At 42.6% G+C, this 15,163-nt stretch overlaps 1 protein-coding gene and 2 pseudogenes across 1 annotated transcript in view; all 3 read left to right on the top strand.

Annotated features, from left to right (window-relative positions):
- LOC109083281 (transcriptional repressor p66-alpha-like) overlaps nt 1-15,163 on the top strand; it is a 195,295-nt gene that overhangs the window by 18,229 nt on the left and 161,903 nt on the right. The window lies entirely within an intron of this gene.
- LOC109083282 lies at nt 1,534-9,757 on the top strand (annotated as a pseudogene).
- On the top strand, nt 10,820-15,078 carry LOC109083280 (annotated as a pseudogene).

Genomic DNA, 15,163 nt, shown 5'->3' with positions numbered 1-15,163 from the left:
CACACACCACACACACACACACACAACACACACACGCACTAATATACACACCTCCTCTCCTCTCTCACGCACACACATCAACACTGATATACACCACACACACACACACACACACACACACACACACACACACTCTGTCTATCTCACTCACACAAAGTCACTCACTCACTCTCTCACACACACACACACACACACACACCTCTGTCTATCAACCACACTCACTCAACTCACTCACACAGCACACACACACTCACTCTATCAAACACACACACACTCACTCACACACACTCACGTTCACACACACACACACACACTCACTCACTCACTGCACTCACCACACACACTCACACACACTCACTCACAAACACACGCACTCAATCACAAAGCACACAACACACTCACACACACACTCACACACTCACTCACACTCACTCACTCACACACTCACTCACGCACTCACTCACTCACTCACTCACACTCACACACACTCACTCACTCACTCACACACACACACTCACACACACTCAACTCACTCACTCACACACACACACACCACACACACAGCACTCACACTCACCATCACGTTCACACTCACCACACACTCCTTCACACACTCACATCACACACTCACACACACAGCATCACACACACTCACGTGCAACTCACTCACTATCACTCACACATCTCAGCACTATCACTTCTACTCACACACAAACAATATCATCACACTCACGTACACTCACTCGCCTCTCACACACAATACAACTCACTCATATCACCACACAACACTCTATCACTCACACACACTCACTCATGTTCACACACACACACACACATCACTCACTCACTCACACACACTACACTCACTCACACTCACTCACACAACTCACTCCACACACACACACTACATACATCACACACACTATCACGACACAACTCACTCACTCGCACTCACACACACACACACAAACCCAAACGTCCATCCGTCTATCTCACACACACACACACACAATCACTTATCACACACACAACACACTCACGCACTCACCACACCACACACACACACAACACACACACACGGTCCTCTGTCTATCACACACTATCACGCAACACACACCACACACACACAAACACACAAACACTGTTAATCACACAACATTATAAAACCATGACTCCTGATCCAGCTCAGGAATGTTGGTTAATGGTCTCTATAAAAGGTCTTGTGATTACAGTTTTCTTTTACAGTTGTTCTTGGCTACAGTTGTACATTTTGAAGTAAATGTGGTCAACAGCATGTGCTTCCTGGAAAACGTGGGGTTCAGTTTAGGGTCAGCTCGTGTGTGATGTGATGAATACCTGTGCTGTGTAAGAAGGACACTGTGAGAGAAAGGGGGGGTGAGAGCGCTCTGGTGTGTGGAGTGTTGATCAGGTGATCACCGCTCGGGCTTCTGGGACGGTGATTCCTCTACGCTGCCGCGCTGGCGGGGCCTCAAGCTGTCCCAAAACACGGCCCGGCCGGCGCTCAGAATCATCATGCCGCCGCTGGTCCGAGGAGCTCAGGTGCGTCACGCAGCTGCCGTGCGTCTCGTTCCCGTCTGAACACGCAAGTGATGCTTGTCTCTTGCACCGCAGTCGATCTCGGTTGTCGCCGCAGCAAGATCTCCGGCCTGAGACAGCAGCAGAACTCCTCCTCAGGGCCTCCTCCGCTGCTCCTCGCTCCCAGAGCCACGCTGAGCAGCGTCCCGGGACAGAAGATCCTCCAGCGGCGGCCCTCATCCGCATGACCTCCATCCCCAGCACAGGCCTGCTCCTCAGCATCAGCCAGGTGTGTCACGCTCTCCCTGATTAAACGCGCTCACATATACTGAATTCAGATCAGCACAGCAGAAGCTGTGTGTTGAGCTGCTTCACGAAGAACTTGATCTCTGACTTCAGTCATGAGTGTTACACACAATCCTCAATCTCAGTCTTAAAAAGTCTTAAATTTGGAGCTGGGTATACAAATTAGGAAAAAAAAAAAACTTAAAAAAAAAAAAAAAAAATGAGTGCTTTATTTTTGTAGAGTACATTTACAGTAATAACGGGAATATTAAAATATACCAACATGAAATCACCATTGAATATACGCACCACACGGTCGGGCTGCGTATGATCTACTGTTGAACTATGACCCATATTTAATTTATGGTGTATATATTGTAATATTGTAACACTTTTTTTTTTATTTGTAAATTTTGAGTTTATATCTCACGATTCTGACTTTTTTTTTTTTTTTCTCAAAATGGCAAGATTCATATCTCATGATTCTGGATATATGTAGTATTTTGATATGTTTTCTTTCTTTCTTTCTTTTTCAGAGAAAGTTTTTTTAATTTATTTTTTTTAATACCGTGGCAGAAACAGGCTTCCGTGCGGCCTCATTTTATTTTTGTGCAGGTCTTGACCTTTTAACTGTTAAAAGCTCTGCTGAAGTCTTGTAATTGTGATAATTATGACATGATAAACGTGGTTTGCCAGGCGTTCCACAAAATCCGTTGTGCAGCCACAGAATCATCATCATCACAGCAGTATAATCCTGCTGAGTCTGTCCCGCAGGCCGCCGGCTCGAAGCTGAAGAGCGGCTCGAGTGTGAGCTCGTCTCCAGACGGCCGTCAAACTAGCTTTCTAAACTAGCGCTGCGCAAACAGCTGGAGAAGACGCTGCTGGAGATCCCCGTCGCCCAGCACCGTCCTCGCCGCAGCTCTTACTGCCGTCGGCGGCCATTCACGAGTTCATCTACCTGCGTGGGGGTGGATGGAGGTGGGTGCAGAACCTGCTGGAGTCTCTGGGCCGAGGTGCGGATCAAACAGAGCGCTTCACACCGCCGCAGATATAGCAGCCGTAGCAGTCATGCTCTCGTTTGATCGAGTCGAGTGCAGCTTTGATTGCTGTGATAAACACACGCTGCTGCTGACCCTGGAGCACAAAAAAAAACCAGTCAGGAGAGTCAATTTCTCGAAATTGAGATTTGTAACATAATCTGAAAGCTGAATAAATAATCCTCTCCATTGATGTATGGTTTGAAATTATTAGAAAATAAACGCACACTCGAGCTGGTGATGCGGCCACGAGGCGGAGTTACTCCTCAGGTGTGCATTATTTTCTAATAATTTAACGGCCCGGAGTCAATTATTCCGTTTATACTGCGGTCACCACGCCTCAAGACATCGATCAGATGATGTATTTAAAGGGATTCGTCCGTTTTTGTACTTAAATCAGTATTGTGATCAGGTTTTCTCTTCCGCATCTCGTCCAGCGCCTCTTTTGCTGGCTCCAAAACATCATTTTAAAGCTGGTAACGGAGGCTTGAGCCGCTGATAGCATTTCTAATATTATTATTATTATAAATGAAGTTATTAGAAAGAGAGCGAGAGAGACAGAGACACACACACAGAGAGAGAGAGAGCTCGTGTGATTAGGCTGCAGCGGCGTCTCTAAACAGAAATGTCATTACCACACAATTACAAAAAACCGTCCATCATGTTGTTCTTGTTAGTCGTGTAGTTTCTGTTATAACAGTTAACTATGTGGAGTGATATGAACTGTAATGCGGTCAGGAGAGCTGTTGTCCTTTAGTGAGTTGGTACTTATTTAGTGTAATGCGGTCAGGAGAGCTGCCTGGAAACTACGTTCACCGTGCGTTTCCCAGGTGTGTGGTGTGTGTTGGGACGCAGATTCAACACCTCAGACCGTTCGTCAGCCAATCAGATTCAAGCATTCAGCCGCCCCGTAGTATAATATATTTTATATTTATTAGCTATTATGTTGCCAGTATTATCAGTATTTTATATCATTATTATGAAATTGAATCTGTGTGTGCGTGTGTTAATGTGTGTGTGTGTTTTTTCTTATGTGTGTCTTCTTTTCTGTGTGTGTTCTGTCTGTGTGTGTCTGTGTGTGTGTGTCTGTATCTGTGTGTGTGTATCTGTGTGTGTGTGTATGTGTGTGTCTGTATCTGTGTGTGTGTGTGTGTGTGTGTGTGTGTGTGTGTGTGTGTGTGTGTGTGTGTGTCAGGTAAGCAGGGTCTGTACGCTGGTCTGGTGGTCAGCACCGGAGAGCCGAGCTGCTGCTCTCAGTGTCAGACGGACTTCACCTGCCGCTGGCGCCGAGACGAGGGCGGAGCCGTCATGTGTGAGCAGTGCATGTCGTCCAATCAGAAGAAGCTGCTGAAGGCTGAACACACCAATCGGCTGAAGGCGGCGTTCGTGAAGGCGCTTCATCAGGAGCGGGAGATCGATCAGCGTGTGCTGCAGCAGGCCACGCCCCCTGCCTCCTCCTCCTCTGCTCAGGTGATGAAGGTGCGCTCGTCCTCAGTGCAGCCGGGTCAGGGACGCCTCGGGCCGAGCGTGAGCCGCCACGCCGCAGCCGTCAGACAGGTGAGGGCCGCTGGGGGTGTGACCGGAGCGCTGGCTCTTCAGTGACTGACGCAGCTGTGTGTTGTGCAGGTGTCCCGGAGCCCGTCGACCGCGATACGCAGCGTTCCTCACTCCTTCTCCTCGTCCTCTCAGCTGCAGAACGCAGTGGCGGCCGCCGCTCTGGTCAGCAGGCCAGGTAAGCATGCAGAGCGTCAGGGGTCAAAGGTCGGCAGCAGCATGAGGAAACGGAGCAGCAGCACAGCAGGTAGATTCTGCTCAGAACACAACCAGCGCTCTTCTGCTGCTAGTTATCTCACCTTAACTAGTATTTTACATTAGCTTCTATTTTTCTTCTTTGTTTTTGTTTCCATTTTAACTTTAGTTTGTGTTTTTGTCATTTTTATCCTTTTTGTTTTAAATATTCGCTTTTAAGGTTTTACTTTTTTTTTTTTTTTTTTTTTTTCTGTAATTTTAGTGCTTCTACTTAAACTAAACAGATATTATAAATCTTGCATTAGCTACTAACTGAAATACTTTTTTATTATTATTGTAATATTCGGTTTTCATTTTAATGAGTTCCTTTTTTTTTTATTAAATGTTATGTTCTTTTGTTGTTTTTACTAGTTTTCATTTATATTTCATTTCATTTATATATATATATATATATATCTATATATATATATATATATCTATATATCTATATATATATATATATATATATATATATAGGTGCTGGTCATATAATTAGAATATCATCAAAAAGTTGATTTATTTCACTAATTCCCATTCAAAAAGTGAAACTTGTACATTATATTCATTCATTACACACAGACTGGTATATTTCAATTGTTTATTTCTTTTATTTTGATGATTATAACTAACAACTAAGGAAAAATCCCCAAATACAGTATCTCAGAAAATTAGAATATAACCTTAAGACCAATACAAAGAAAGGATTTTTTAGAAATCTTGGTCAACCTGAAAAGTATGAACATGAAAAGTATGAGCATGTACAGCACTCAATACTTAGTTAGGGCTCCTTTTGCCTGAATTACTGCAGCAATGCGGCGTGGCGTGGAGTCGATCAGTCTGTGGCACTGCTCAGGTGTTATGAGAGCCCAGGTTGCTCTGATAGTGGCCTTCAGCTCTTCTGCATTCTTGGGTCTGGCATATCACATCTTCCTCTTCACAATACCCCATAGATTTTCTATTCAATAAAGAACAGGGATACCATGGTCCTTTAAACCAGGTACTGGAAGCTTTGCACTGTGTGCAGGTGCCAAGTCCTGCTGGAAAATGAAATCTGCATCTCCATAAAGTTGGTCAGCAGCAGGAAGCATGAATTGCTCTAAAACTTCCTGGTATACGGCCTGCGTTGACCTTGGACCTCAGAAAACACAGTGGACCAACACCAGCAGAGGACATGGCACCCCAAACCATCACTGACTGTGGAAATTTACACTGGGACCTCAAGCAACGTGGATTGTGTGCCTCTCCTCTCTTCCTCCAGACTCTGGGACCCTGATATCCAAAGGAAATGCTAAATTTACTTTCATCAGAGAACATAACTTTGGACCACTCAGCAGGAGTCCAGTCCTTTTTGAGCAAGACGCTTCTGACGCTGTCTGTTGTTCAAGAGTGGCTTGACACAAGGAATGCTCAGCTGAAACACATGTCTTGCATACGTCTGTGTGTAGTGGTTCTTGAAGCACTGACTCCAGCTGCAGTCCACTCTTTGTGAATCTCCCCCACATTTTTGAATGGGCTTTGTTTCACAATCCTCTCCAGGGTGCGGTTATCCCTATTGCTTGTACACTTTTTTTCTATCACATCTTTTCCTTCCCTTGGCCTCTCTATTAATGTGCTTGGACACAGAGCTCTGTGACCAGCCAGCCTCTTTTGCAATGGCCTTTTTGTCTCTTGCCCTCCTTGTGCAAGGTGTCAATGCTCGTCGTTTTTTTGGACAACTGTCAATTCAGCAGTCTTCCCCATGATTGTGTAGCCTACAGAACTAGACTGAGAGACCATTTAAATGCTTTGCAGGTGTTTGAGTTAATTAGCTGATTAGAGTGTGGCACCAGGTGTCTTCAATATCGAACCTTTTCACAATATTCTAATTTTCTGAGATACTGAATTTGGGATTTTCCTTAGTTGTTAGTTATATAATCATCAAAATTAAAAGAAATAAACATTTGAAATATATCAGTCTGTGTGTAATGAATGAATATAATATACAAGTTTCACTTTTTGAATGGAATTAATAAAATAAATCAACTTTTTGATGATATTCTAATTATATGACCAGCACCTGTATGTATATATATTTCTTTGCTTTTATTTCAGTTTAAGAGTTTATTTCCAGTTAGCAGTTTAAGTGCTTTAACCTAAACTAAATTCATATTTTGAATTTAATTTTGATTAGCTTTTATTTTATTTTTGTATATTTAAACTCTTCATATTAATAAATTTTTTTATTTTTTTTTATTTTTTTTATGGGTATGTGCTTTTGTCATTTTAATTAGTTTTAGGGATTTCTTTTAATACTAGTATTAGGGATTCATTTATTTAATTTCAATTTTAGTTTTAATTTTTAGTAATTTTATTGGTTCTTGAACTAAAAAGACTGAAATAAGTTTGGTATTTTATCTCAGTAAGCAGTCATGTTTTGTTAGTTTTAGTTCATGATAGTAGGCCTGGTTTGAGATCAGACCGCTGTGCTTCTGATTCCTCACAGATCACGCGTGTTTCTTCATGTTCACACACACACACACACACGTGATGCTCGTCTGTCTTCACTCTTTCTGATCATGAGCCAATCATAGTTCTTAATAAAGAATTAATTTTAAACGAACACTAATCCTGTTAAAGAGACGGACTGAGAGTTAGTTCTTTCTCTCACCAGTCGATAAGTTCAAAGACTTCTATATTTGTCTTTCTTATTTTTATTTATTATTTTGCTTCAAATGAAAGTTTGTAATGATGTGATTCACCTTATAACTCTTAAAGAAAGACTTTTTTAAATCCCTATATCAAAATACCTCACAAACTACACTGACATAAATGTGACACTGTCTTCAGTGAACAAAAGTCTCTCTCTCTCTCTCTCTCTCTGTCTCTCTCTCTCTCTCTGTCTCTCTCTCCTCTAATCTATCCCCCCTACTTCCCCTACTCTCTCTAGAAAATCTCGTCTCTCCGTCATCTCCCCCGTATCTCTCCTCTCTCTCTAATCCATACGCTCTCCCCCTCCCGTATCCTATGAGCCCTCCCTCGGCTCCCCTCCCGTCTAATATTGCTTCTCTCTCTCTATCTCTCTGTCTCCGTCCCTATACCCTACTCTCACTCTCCCCCCTCCTGCTCCCTCTCCTCTCTCTCGTGTCACATCCTCTCTCTCCTACCCCCTTCTGCCTTTTCCCTCCTCCCCCTCTTCTCACTCCCCCTCATCCACTCCCCCCCTCCTTTCCCTTCCCGCCTCCTCCAACAACCAAGACATCCTCCATCTCTCCCTCCCCCTCCCCCTCCAGAACCTCTCCCTTCTCTTCCCCTCCTCCTTCCCCTCTTTCCTCCTCATCCCCCTCGATCTGTCTCTCCTCCAACCCCCGAGAACTCTATCTCTCCCCTAAAAAAACCCAACCTTCCCTCTCTCCCTCTCGTCCCGAGACCCGTCCTTCCCCCCCCCTCCCCTCCTCCCGCTTCCTTCTCCTCCTCCCCTCCCTGCTCCTCCCTCTCCCCCACTCCTCTCTCTCCCCCCCCCATGCCCTCTCTCTCTCTCCTTTATCCCCCCTCTCCCCCTCTCTCTCCCCCATCTTTCTCTCATCCTCCCTCTCCCCTCTAGCTTCTCCCCTCCCTCTCTCTCCTCTCCCCTTTTTTTTCTCTCTTCCTCTCTCCTTGGTCCCCTAACTCTCTCTCTTCCTCTCCCCCCTTTTTCCCTATCCCTTTCCCCCTACTCTCCCTCTCCCTCCCCTCTTTCCTCCCCCCTCTCTCTCTCTCCCCGGTCCTCCTCCTCTCCCTCCTCATTCCCCCTTCTCTTCCTCCCCCCCCCTCTCTCTCTCTCCTCTCCCTCCCCCCCCTTCCCCCTCTCCCTCCTTCCCCCCCTCTCTCCCCCCTCTCTCTCAACCCTCTCTCTCCTCCCTTCCCCTCTCTCTCCCTCCCTCCCCCCCTTTGTCCTCCTCCCCCCCTTCCTCCTCTCTCCCTCTCCTCCCTCTCACTTCTCTACCCCTCTCCCCCCCACCTCCCTCTCTCTCCTCCCACCCGATCCTCCCCCCCCCCCCCCCCCTCTCCCCCCCTTCCTCTCTCCCTCCGATCCCCCCTCTCCTTCTCTCTCTCTCCTCCCTCCCTCTCCTATCTCCACCCTCCCTCTCTCATCTCTCTCTCTCTCTCCCTCTCTCTCCCTCTCCCCTCTCTCTCCCCTCTCATCTCTCCCCACTCATCTCTGTTCTCTCTCCCTCTATCCCCCCCTCCTCTCTCCTCTCTCTCTCCCCCCCCCTCGTCCCCCCTCTCTCTCTCTCTCTCTCTCCCCCCCTCTCTCTACCCCCCCCCCCCTCCCCCCCCCCCTCTCAGGTGTGACCATGGCCTATGTGAACCCCAGTCTGTCGGTGCAGAAGCCGTCGGAGCGTCACAGGGAGTATCTGCTGGACATGATCCCGTCTCGCTCCGTCTCACAGACCACAAACACCTGGAAGTAGAAGCGCTGGAGGTTCTGGATTGATGTGTGTTCTGGTCTCAGCGGTTCCTGCAGGTTTCTTCACAAAAGGGCTTCGAGTCTCGTCTGACGCGAGCGTTACATCATCACACAGAGACTGCTGTTACAGCTTCTCCTCATTCTGGCTTCGTCGTGCGGTTTCACACGCGTGTGTGATTTCAGCTGACGCGTGTTCGAACACCTCCACAAACATTTATTATTTCAGCTCATAGCTTCAGTCAGACTGACTTTCTCTGAACCACGTCTGAGTTTGGAGTCAGTTGAAGTTTCTTTTATTTGTAAATATTTTTTTTTTTTTGCAGATTATATTGTTTGTTTAAAATGTTTGTATTTCCATGCAGGCGATTCTCTACATGTTAAACATTTGATTAAAAGAGTTAAAGTAAGTGATTGGTGTAGAAGGTCATCAGATTATGATTTAACGAGCTGCTGCTGATGATGATGATGATGATGATGATGAAGATGATCTCATCTCTGTCTGAAGCGGATCATATTCATGTTTCTGCCCTTCGACAGTTGAGGTCACTGATGATGATGATGATGTCACGCTGTCGTGTTTCCATGGTTACGGACGCGTCTCCTGCTACATTTGCTTCCTGCAACATGTACAAAGTTACAGTTTGTTAGATTTATTTGTTCCTGTAATAAAACGTTTTAACCCTTTCATCGACTGCGCCTCCATTCACTTCTGTTGTATTATATACATTTGGTTTTAAATTTTGCATATGTTTATTTACCAGCCAAAAGTTTGGACAAGTTACTATTTTAATGTTTGAAGAGATTATATCCAAAAGCAGATAAAAACGTTTTTTTTTTTTTTTTTTTTTTTTTTTTTTTTTTTTTTTTTTTCAAAAATCGTGTTTTTTATTATATTTTTGTTTGTTAGCTGTATTTTTTTTAGTCATTTTTTAACTTAATCAGAATATCCCATTTGCAATTTGATTGAGATTAACTGAAACACACAATGAAAAAACATCATTTTTGAAAATTGTTAAAAATGGAGTTCTTTGTTTTTGTAAGAGTCTTTTCTGCTCATCAAGCCTGTATTTAATTCTATTTTACTGTACTTTAAAGTGTAATTTATGTCTGTGATGCGCAGCTGTATTTTCAGCATCATTACTCCAGTCTTCAGTGACACATGATCTTCAGAAATCATTCTAATATGATGATTTATTATCAGAAACAGGTTTGCAGATTAATATTTATTTTATAACCGGTCATACTTTTCTCAGGATTTTTTGATGATTAAAAAGTTAAAAGATAAAAATCTTTTATAAAAAAAAATATAAGTATTTACTATAATTTTTAATAAATGTAACATAATTTTCTGAATATTACTGTTTTCTTCTGTATTTCTGATCAGCAGAAGAGACTTCTTTAAAACACATTAAAAACATCAAAATCAAATATGAACTACTTTGAATAATTTTCCAGAACAAATCTGAACCCTGGTTCATAATTTAGGTCTGATTTCGTCCTCATGTTAAAGGTTTGTCTAGAGAGGATTCTGGATTTCTCTCTTTATCACTTTATCAGACAGAAAACAAACACATTTTCACCATGTTTCAGGAGTAAAGTGTATAAATCAGTGTGAATGAAATATGAACAAAACTGAAAAGTTTGGTGTTTGTTAGAGAAAAAACTCTTACAAGATTGTGATCTACAGATAACGTGGTATAAACAGACACTTGGATGTGTATTCTGTCATGATGTCGCATCTTCGTTAAATGTTGAGCGTCGCATGGTTTGTGTGACGCAGTGCGTGCGCGCGGCCGCTGGAGGCGCTGGAGAGCAGCGCGGATTCTCTCTCACCGCAGCCGAGGAAGACGCGAGCGGAGCGGCGCTGGACGGAAAGATGGCGGCGTCGAAGGTGAAGCAGGACATGCCTCCCACCGGAGGATACGGGCCCGTAGATTACCGGAGAAACCTGCCGAGGCGAGGCCTGTCCGGTACGTGTCACACACACATGACAGATGTTTATAATAAACAGATAAAATCAGACATATACTGCTAAACCAGTATACAGCTGAACAAACCAGTATATACTTATCTATCTGAACCAGTGTGTGTCTGGTTCAACCAGTGTATCATAAACCAGTACACCTGTCACTAAACTACTGTATACTTCCACCATTGAACTACAACTTATAACACACACACACACACACTCAGCACATCACACACACACAGCACACACACACACACATCACACACACACACACACACACACACACACACACACACACACACACACACACACACACACACACACACACACTGCTGTTCAGAAGTGTTGGATCAGTAATGTAATGAGTTTTAAAGAAGTCTCTTCTGTTCATCAATCCTGTATTTATACGTGTCCCTGCAGCACAGAAGCAGTCATCAGTAGCACAGGTATATTTGTAGCAATAAACAACAATACATTGTATGAGTCAAAATTATACATTTCTCTTTTATGACAAAAATCATTAGGATATTAAGTAAAGATCATGTTCCATGAAGATATTTAGTAAATTTACTACCGTAAATATATCAAAACTTAATTTTTGATTAGTAATATGCATTGCTAAGAACTTAATTTGAACAACTTTAAAGATGATTTACTCAATATCTCCATCATATTCCACATCCTCAAATAGTTGTATCTCAGACAAATATTTTCCTATCATAACAATCACACAACCACACATTCCTCCTAACAAACCACACATCAATGGAGAGATTATTTATTCAGCTTTCAGATGATGTATACATCTCAAATTTGAAAAATTGACCCTTAGGACTGGTTTTGTGCTCCAGGGTCACATTTGATCAGAAATACAAAAAAAACTGTAATATTGTGAAATATTATTGTAATCTAAAACAGCTAATTCTAATATGATGATTTATTATATATATAAAAATATTTCTATTTTGAATAAATGCTGTTCTTTTAAACTTTTTATTCATCAAAGAATCCTAAAAAAAAGTATCACAGGTTCCAAAAAAATCTGAAGCAGCAGAACAGTTTCAACACTGATAACAAATCATCATATTAGAATGATTTCTGAAGATCATGTGACACTGAAGACTGGAGTAATGATGCTGAAAATACAGCTGCACATCACAGAAATAAATTACAGTTTAACAGAGATTCACACAGAAAACAGCAGTTTTAGATGATAATAATATTTCACAATATCACAGTTTTTTCTGTATGTCTGATCAAATGGATGCAGTCTTGATCAGAACATCTCTAGTCTGACTGATGGCACACTTCTGAACAGCAGTGTAAACGGGGAAGTGACTTTATTTGATTGCGTGGCGGGTGATTATTAGATTATTAGCGTGTTGTTCTCAGGGTACAGTATGTTCGGCGTGGGCGTGGGGCTCCTGGTGTTTGGATACTGGAGGCTCTTCCGCTGGAACCGCGAGCGCAGGTGAGCGATCATCACACTGAGCGTCTGTGTGTCCAGTCTGAGAGCGTCCCTGACCCTCGCTCTTCCTCCACAGACGGCTCCCTGCACATCGAGGAGCTGGAGGCTCGCGTGGCGTTACTGCCGCTGCTGCAGGCCGAGCCACGACCGCCGGTGAGACCACACACACGGTTACCAGAGAAGCACGATTTCAAAATTCAAATTTATTTGTATAGTGCTTTTCACAAGACACACACACATCGTTCCAAAGCAGCTTCACAGAGACGCATGTGTCTGCGTTATCAAGCAGAAGTGAATGTGTGCGAGTCAAACAAATCAACCGTTCAGGATCATACAATCATACCCTTAACTAACATCAGGTACTTTCAGACAGAAGCGCAATAAAGTGATTATCACAAGTGTGATCGTAATGATTACGATCTAGAGAAGATTGGGCAGCCTCAGTCAAGTCACCTTTATTTATATAGCACTTTAAACAAAACAGATTGTGTCAAAGCTGAACAACATTAATTAGGAGAACAGTGTGTCAATAATGCAGAAGGACAGTTAAAGGCAGTTCATCATTGAATTCAGTGATGTCATCATACAGCTCAGTTCAGTTTAAATAGTATCTGTGCAATCATTTGGACATCTTTGATCAGGAGCTAGAAGGTCTTTTTAACGAGCACAGTTCCTGTGATATGATGAGGCCTGAATGCAGACTGGTATTTTTCACAGATGTCATTTTTCTGCAGGAAGGAGTACAGTTGAGTGGACACAAGCTTTTCTGATATTTCTGGAAACTGTCATGACAGAATGACAGAAGAGAAGAAGTCTGTCCACACCAAGCTCGATAACGAGATAGTTCTCAATATTACAGAAAAGCCGAGTCCACACCACAGTGATAACGATAAAGACACAGAGAAGAGATATCAGTGACATCACTTTCAGAACAGTTTTCATAGGAATGCACAATATTGGATTTTTGCCGATATCCGATATTTTTTTTTTTTTTAACTCAGTTTGGCTGATACTGATAAATATATTTCCTTTTGTTGGGAAACATCACCAGTCTTTCCTGTGCAGGGATTATAAACTAATTATTATTAACTTTCGGTCGTTTTTAACAAAAACTTACTTGTTACAATTAAATAAACAATAATGAAGAGTGCATTGAAATAATTATAAATAAAGCACTGCATTTTTTTTTTTTTCAGACAGATGCAGCGGTAACTTTAACATTTTGTTTGAAGATTTAACATCTGTTGATCGTCTAAAACCTTTCTCTAAAAGAATAAATCTTTGGGAACTCCTTGTATTTAGGTTTTCAAAATCTGTTTAAAAAAAAAACATATTACACATTAATGAATAAATATGTATACATAAATTACTCAAAATGATATCAGTTACTGCTTTATTCAATCAGAAACACTTATTGTAGGCATCAGTGCCCCCTAGGTAAATAAACACTGATGCCGATATTCACATTTTAACCCATTATCGGCCGATTCCGATACTTTAATCTGTAATTTATTTCTGTGATGTGCAGCTGTATTTTCAGCATCATTACTCCAGTCTTCAGTGTCACATGATCTTCAGAAATCATTCTAATATGATGATTTGCTGCTCAAGAAACATTTCTGATTATTATCAATGTTGAACACAGTCGTGCTGCACAATATCGGTATTATTTTTCACATCGGGCCGATACCGATATTCACACTGTAAGCCATTATCAGCTTAGAATAAATAACGATATCGTCCGCTGGCGTGGATGCTAATATAGTTATCGTTATAGCGATCGCTCTTGGTGTGAACAGGACTTTATTTTTTTGGGAGAAACTGATCAAAATGGAGTTTATGATTAAAACGTGAACAAATATCTGTCAGTTTAATCATAAACTCACTTTCTCAGAAAACAAGACTTCTTATTTTGTCGTTCTGCTTCTCCAGTGAATACACCTGATTTTAGATTTTTATTTATTTGCGCTGGAAAACAACACATTTTTTGTTACAGTGAAAGTAATTTTTCATGTTCTGGTTATTTTTTGGAACTTTTTTTCAAACGTGGTGCTGCTAATAAAACGAATCTTTCTCTCCAGACATTTACGCTTAGAGAACATTTTGATTTATTCCTTACATTTTCTTGAATAGCCGTTTAAAAGATCTGCAGGTCTTCTATTCCCCTTCATCTGGTGTTTGTTCCTCCTGCAGGACGTTACGGATGCTCCGGGAGAATCTGGAGGAGGAAGCTGTGATCATGAAGGACGTTCCCGGCTGGAAGGTTCTGTGTGTGTGTGTGTGTGTGTGTGTGTGTGTGTGTGTGTGTGTGTGTGTGTGTGTGTGTGTGTGCTGACGGATCTCACGCTTGTGTTTCAGGTGGGTGAGAAGATGTTCCACACGGACCGCTGGGTGTCTCCCATCACAGAGGAGCTCTTTAACCTGCGGCCGCGCGAGGAGACGCTGCGCAAGAAGTTCGGCTTCCTGTGGTACGTGTGACCGCAGCTATCCCAGCATGCCCTGCTGCGCTGACTCCGGCTCTCTGCACACTGTAAATGTTTCCATATTAAATGTGCTTTGTTTCCTGTCAGACGTCTCGTGTCTTTCCTGCTTTCTCTGCATTCTCTAGACGAGGAGAACTGTGTTTAGTTCATTTATTTCAGACAAAAAATCAA

This window comes from Cyprinus carpio, chromosome A2 (genome assembly GCF_018340385.1).
Source record: "Cyprinus carpio isolate SPL01 chromosome A2, ASM1834038v1, whole genome shotgun sequence".
In the NCBI taxonomy this organism is placed as follows: Eukaryota; Metazoa; Chordata; class Actinopteri; order Cypriniformes; family Cyprinidae; genus Cyprinus; species Cyprinus carpio.
The sequence above is the reverse complement of the archived record's forward strand: the minus strand, read 5'-3'. Positions and strand labels throughout refer to the sequence as shown.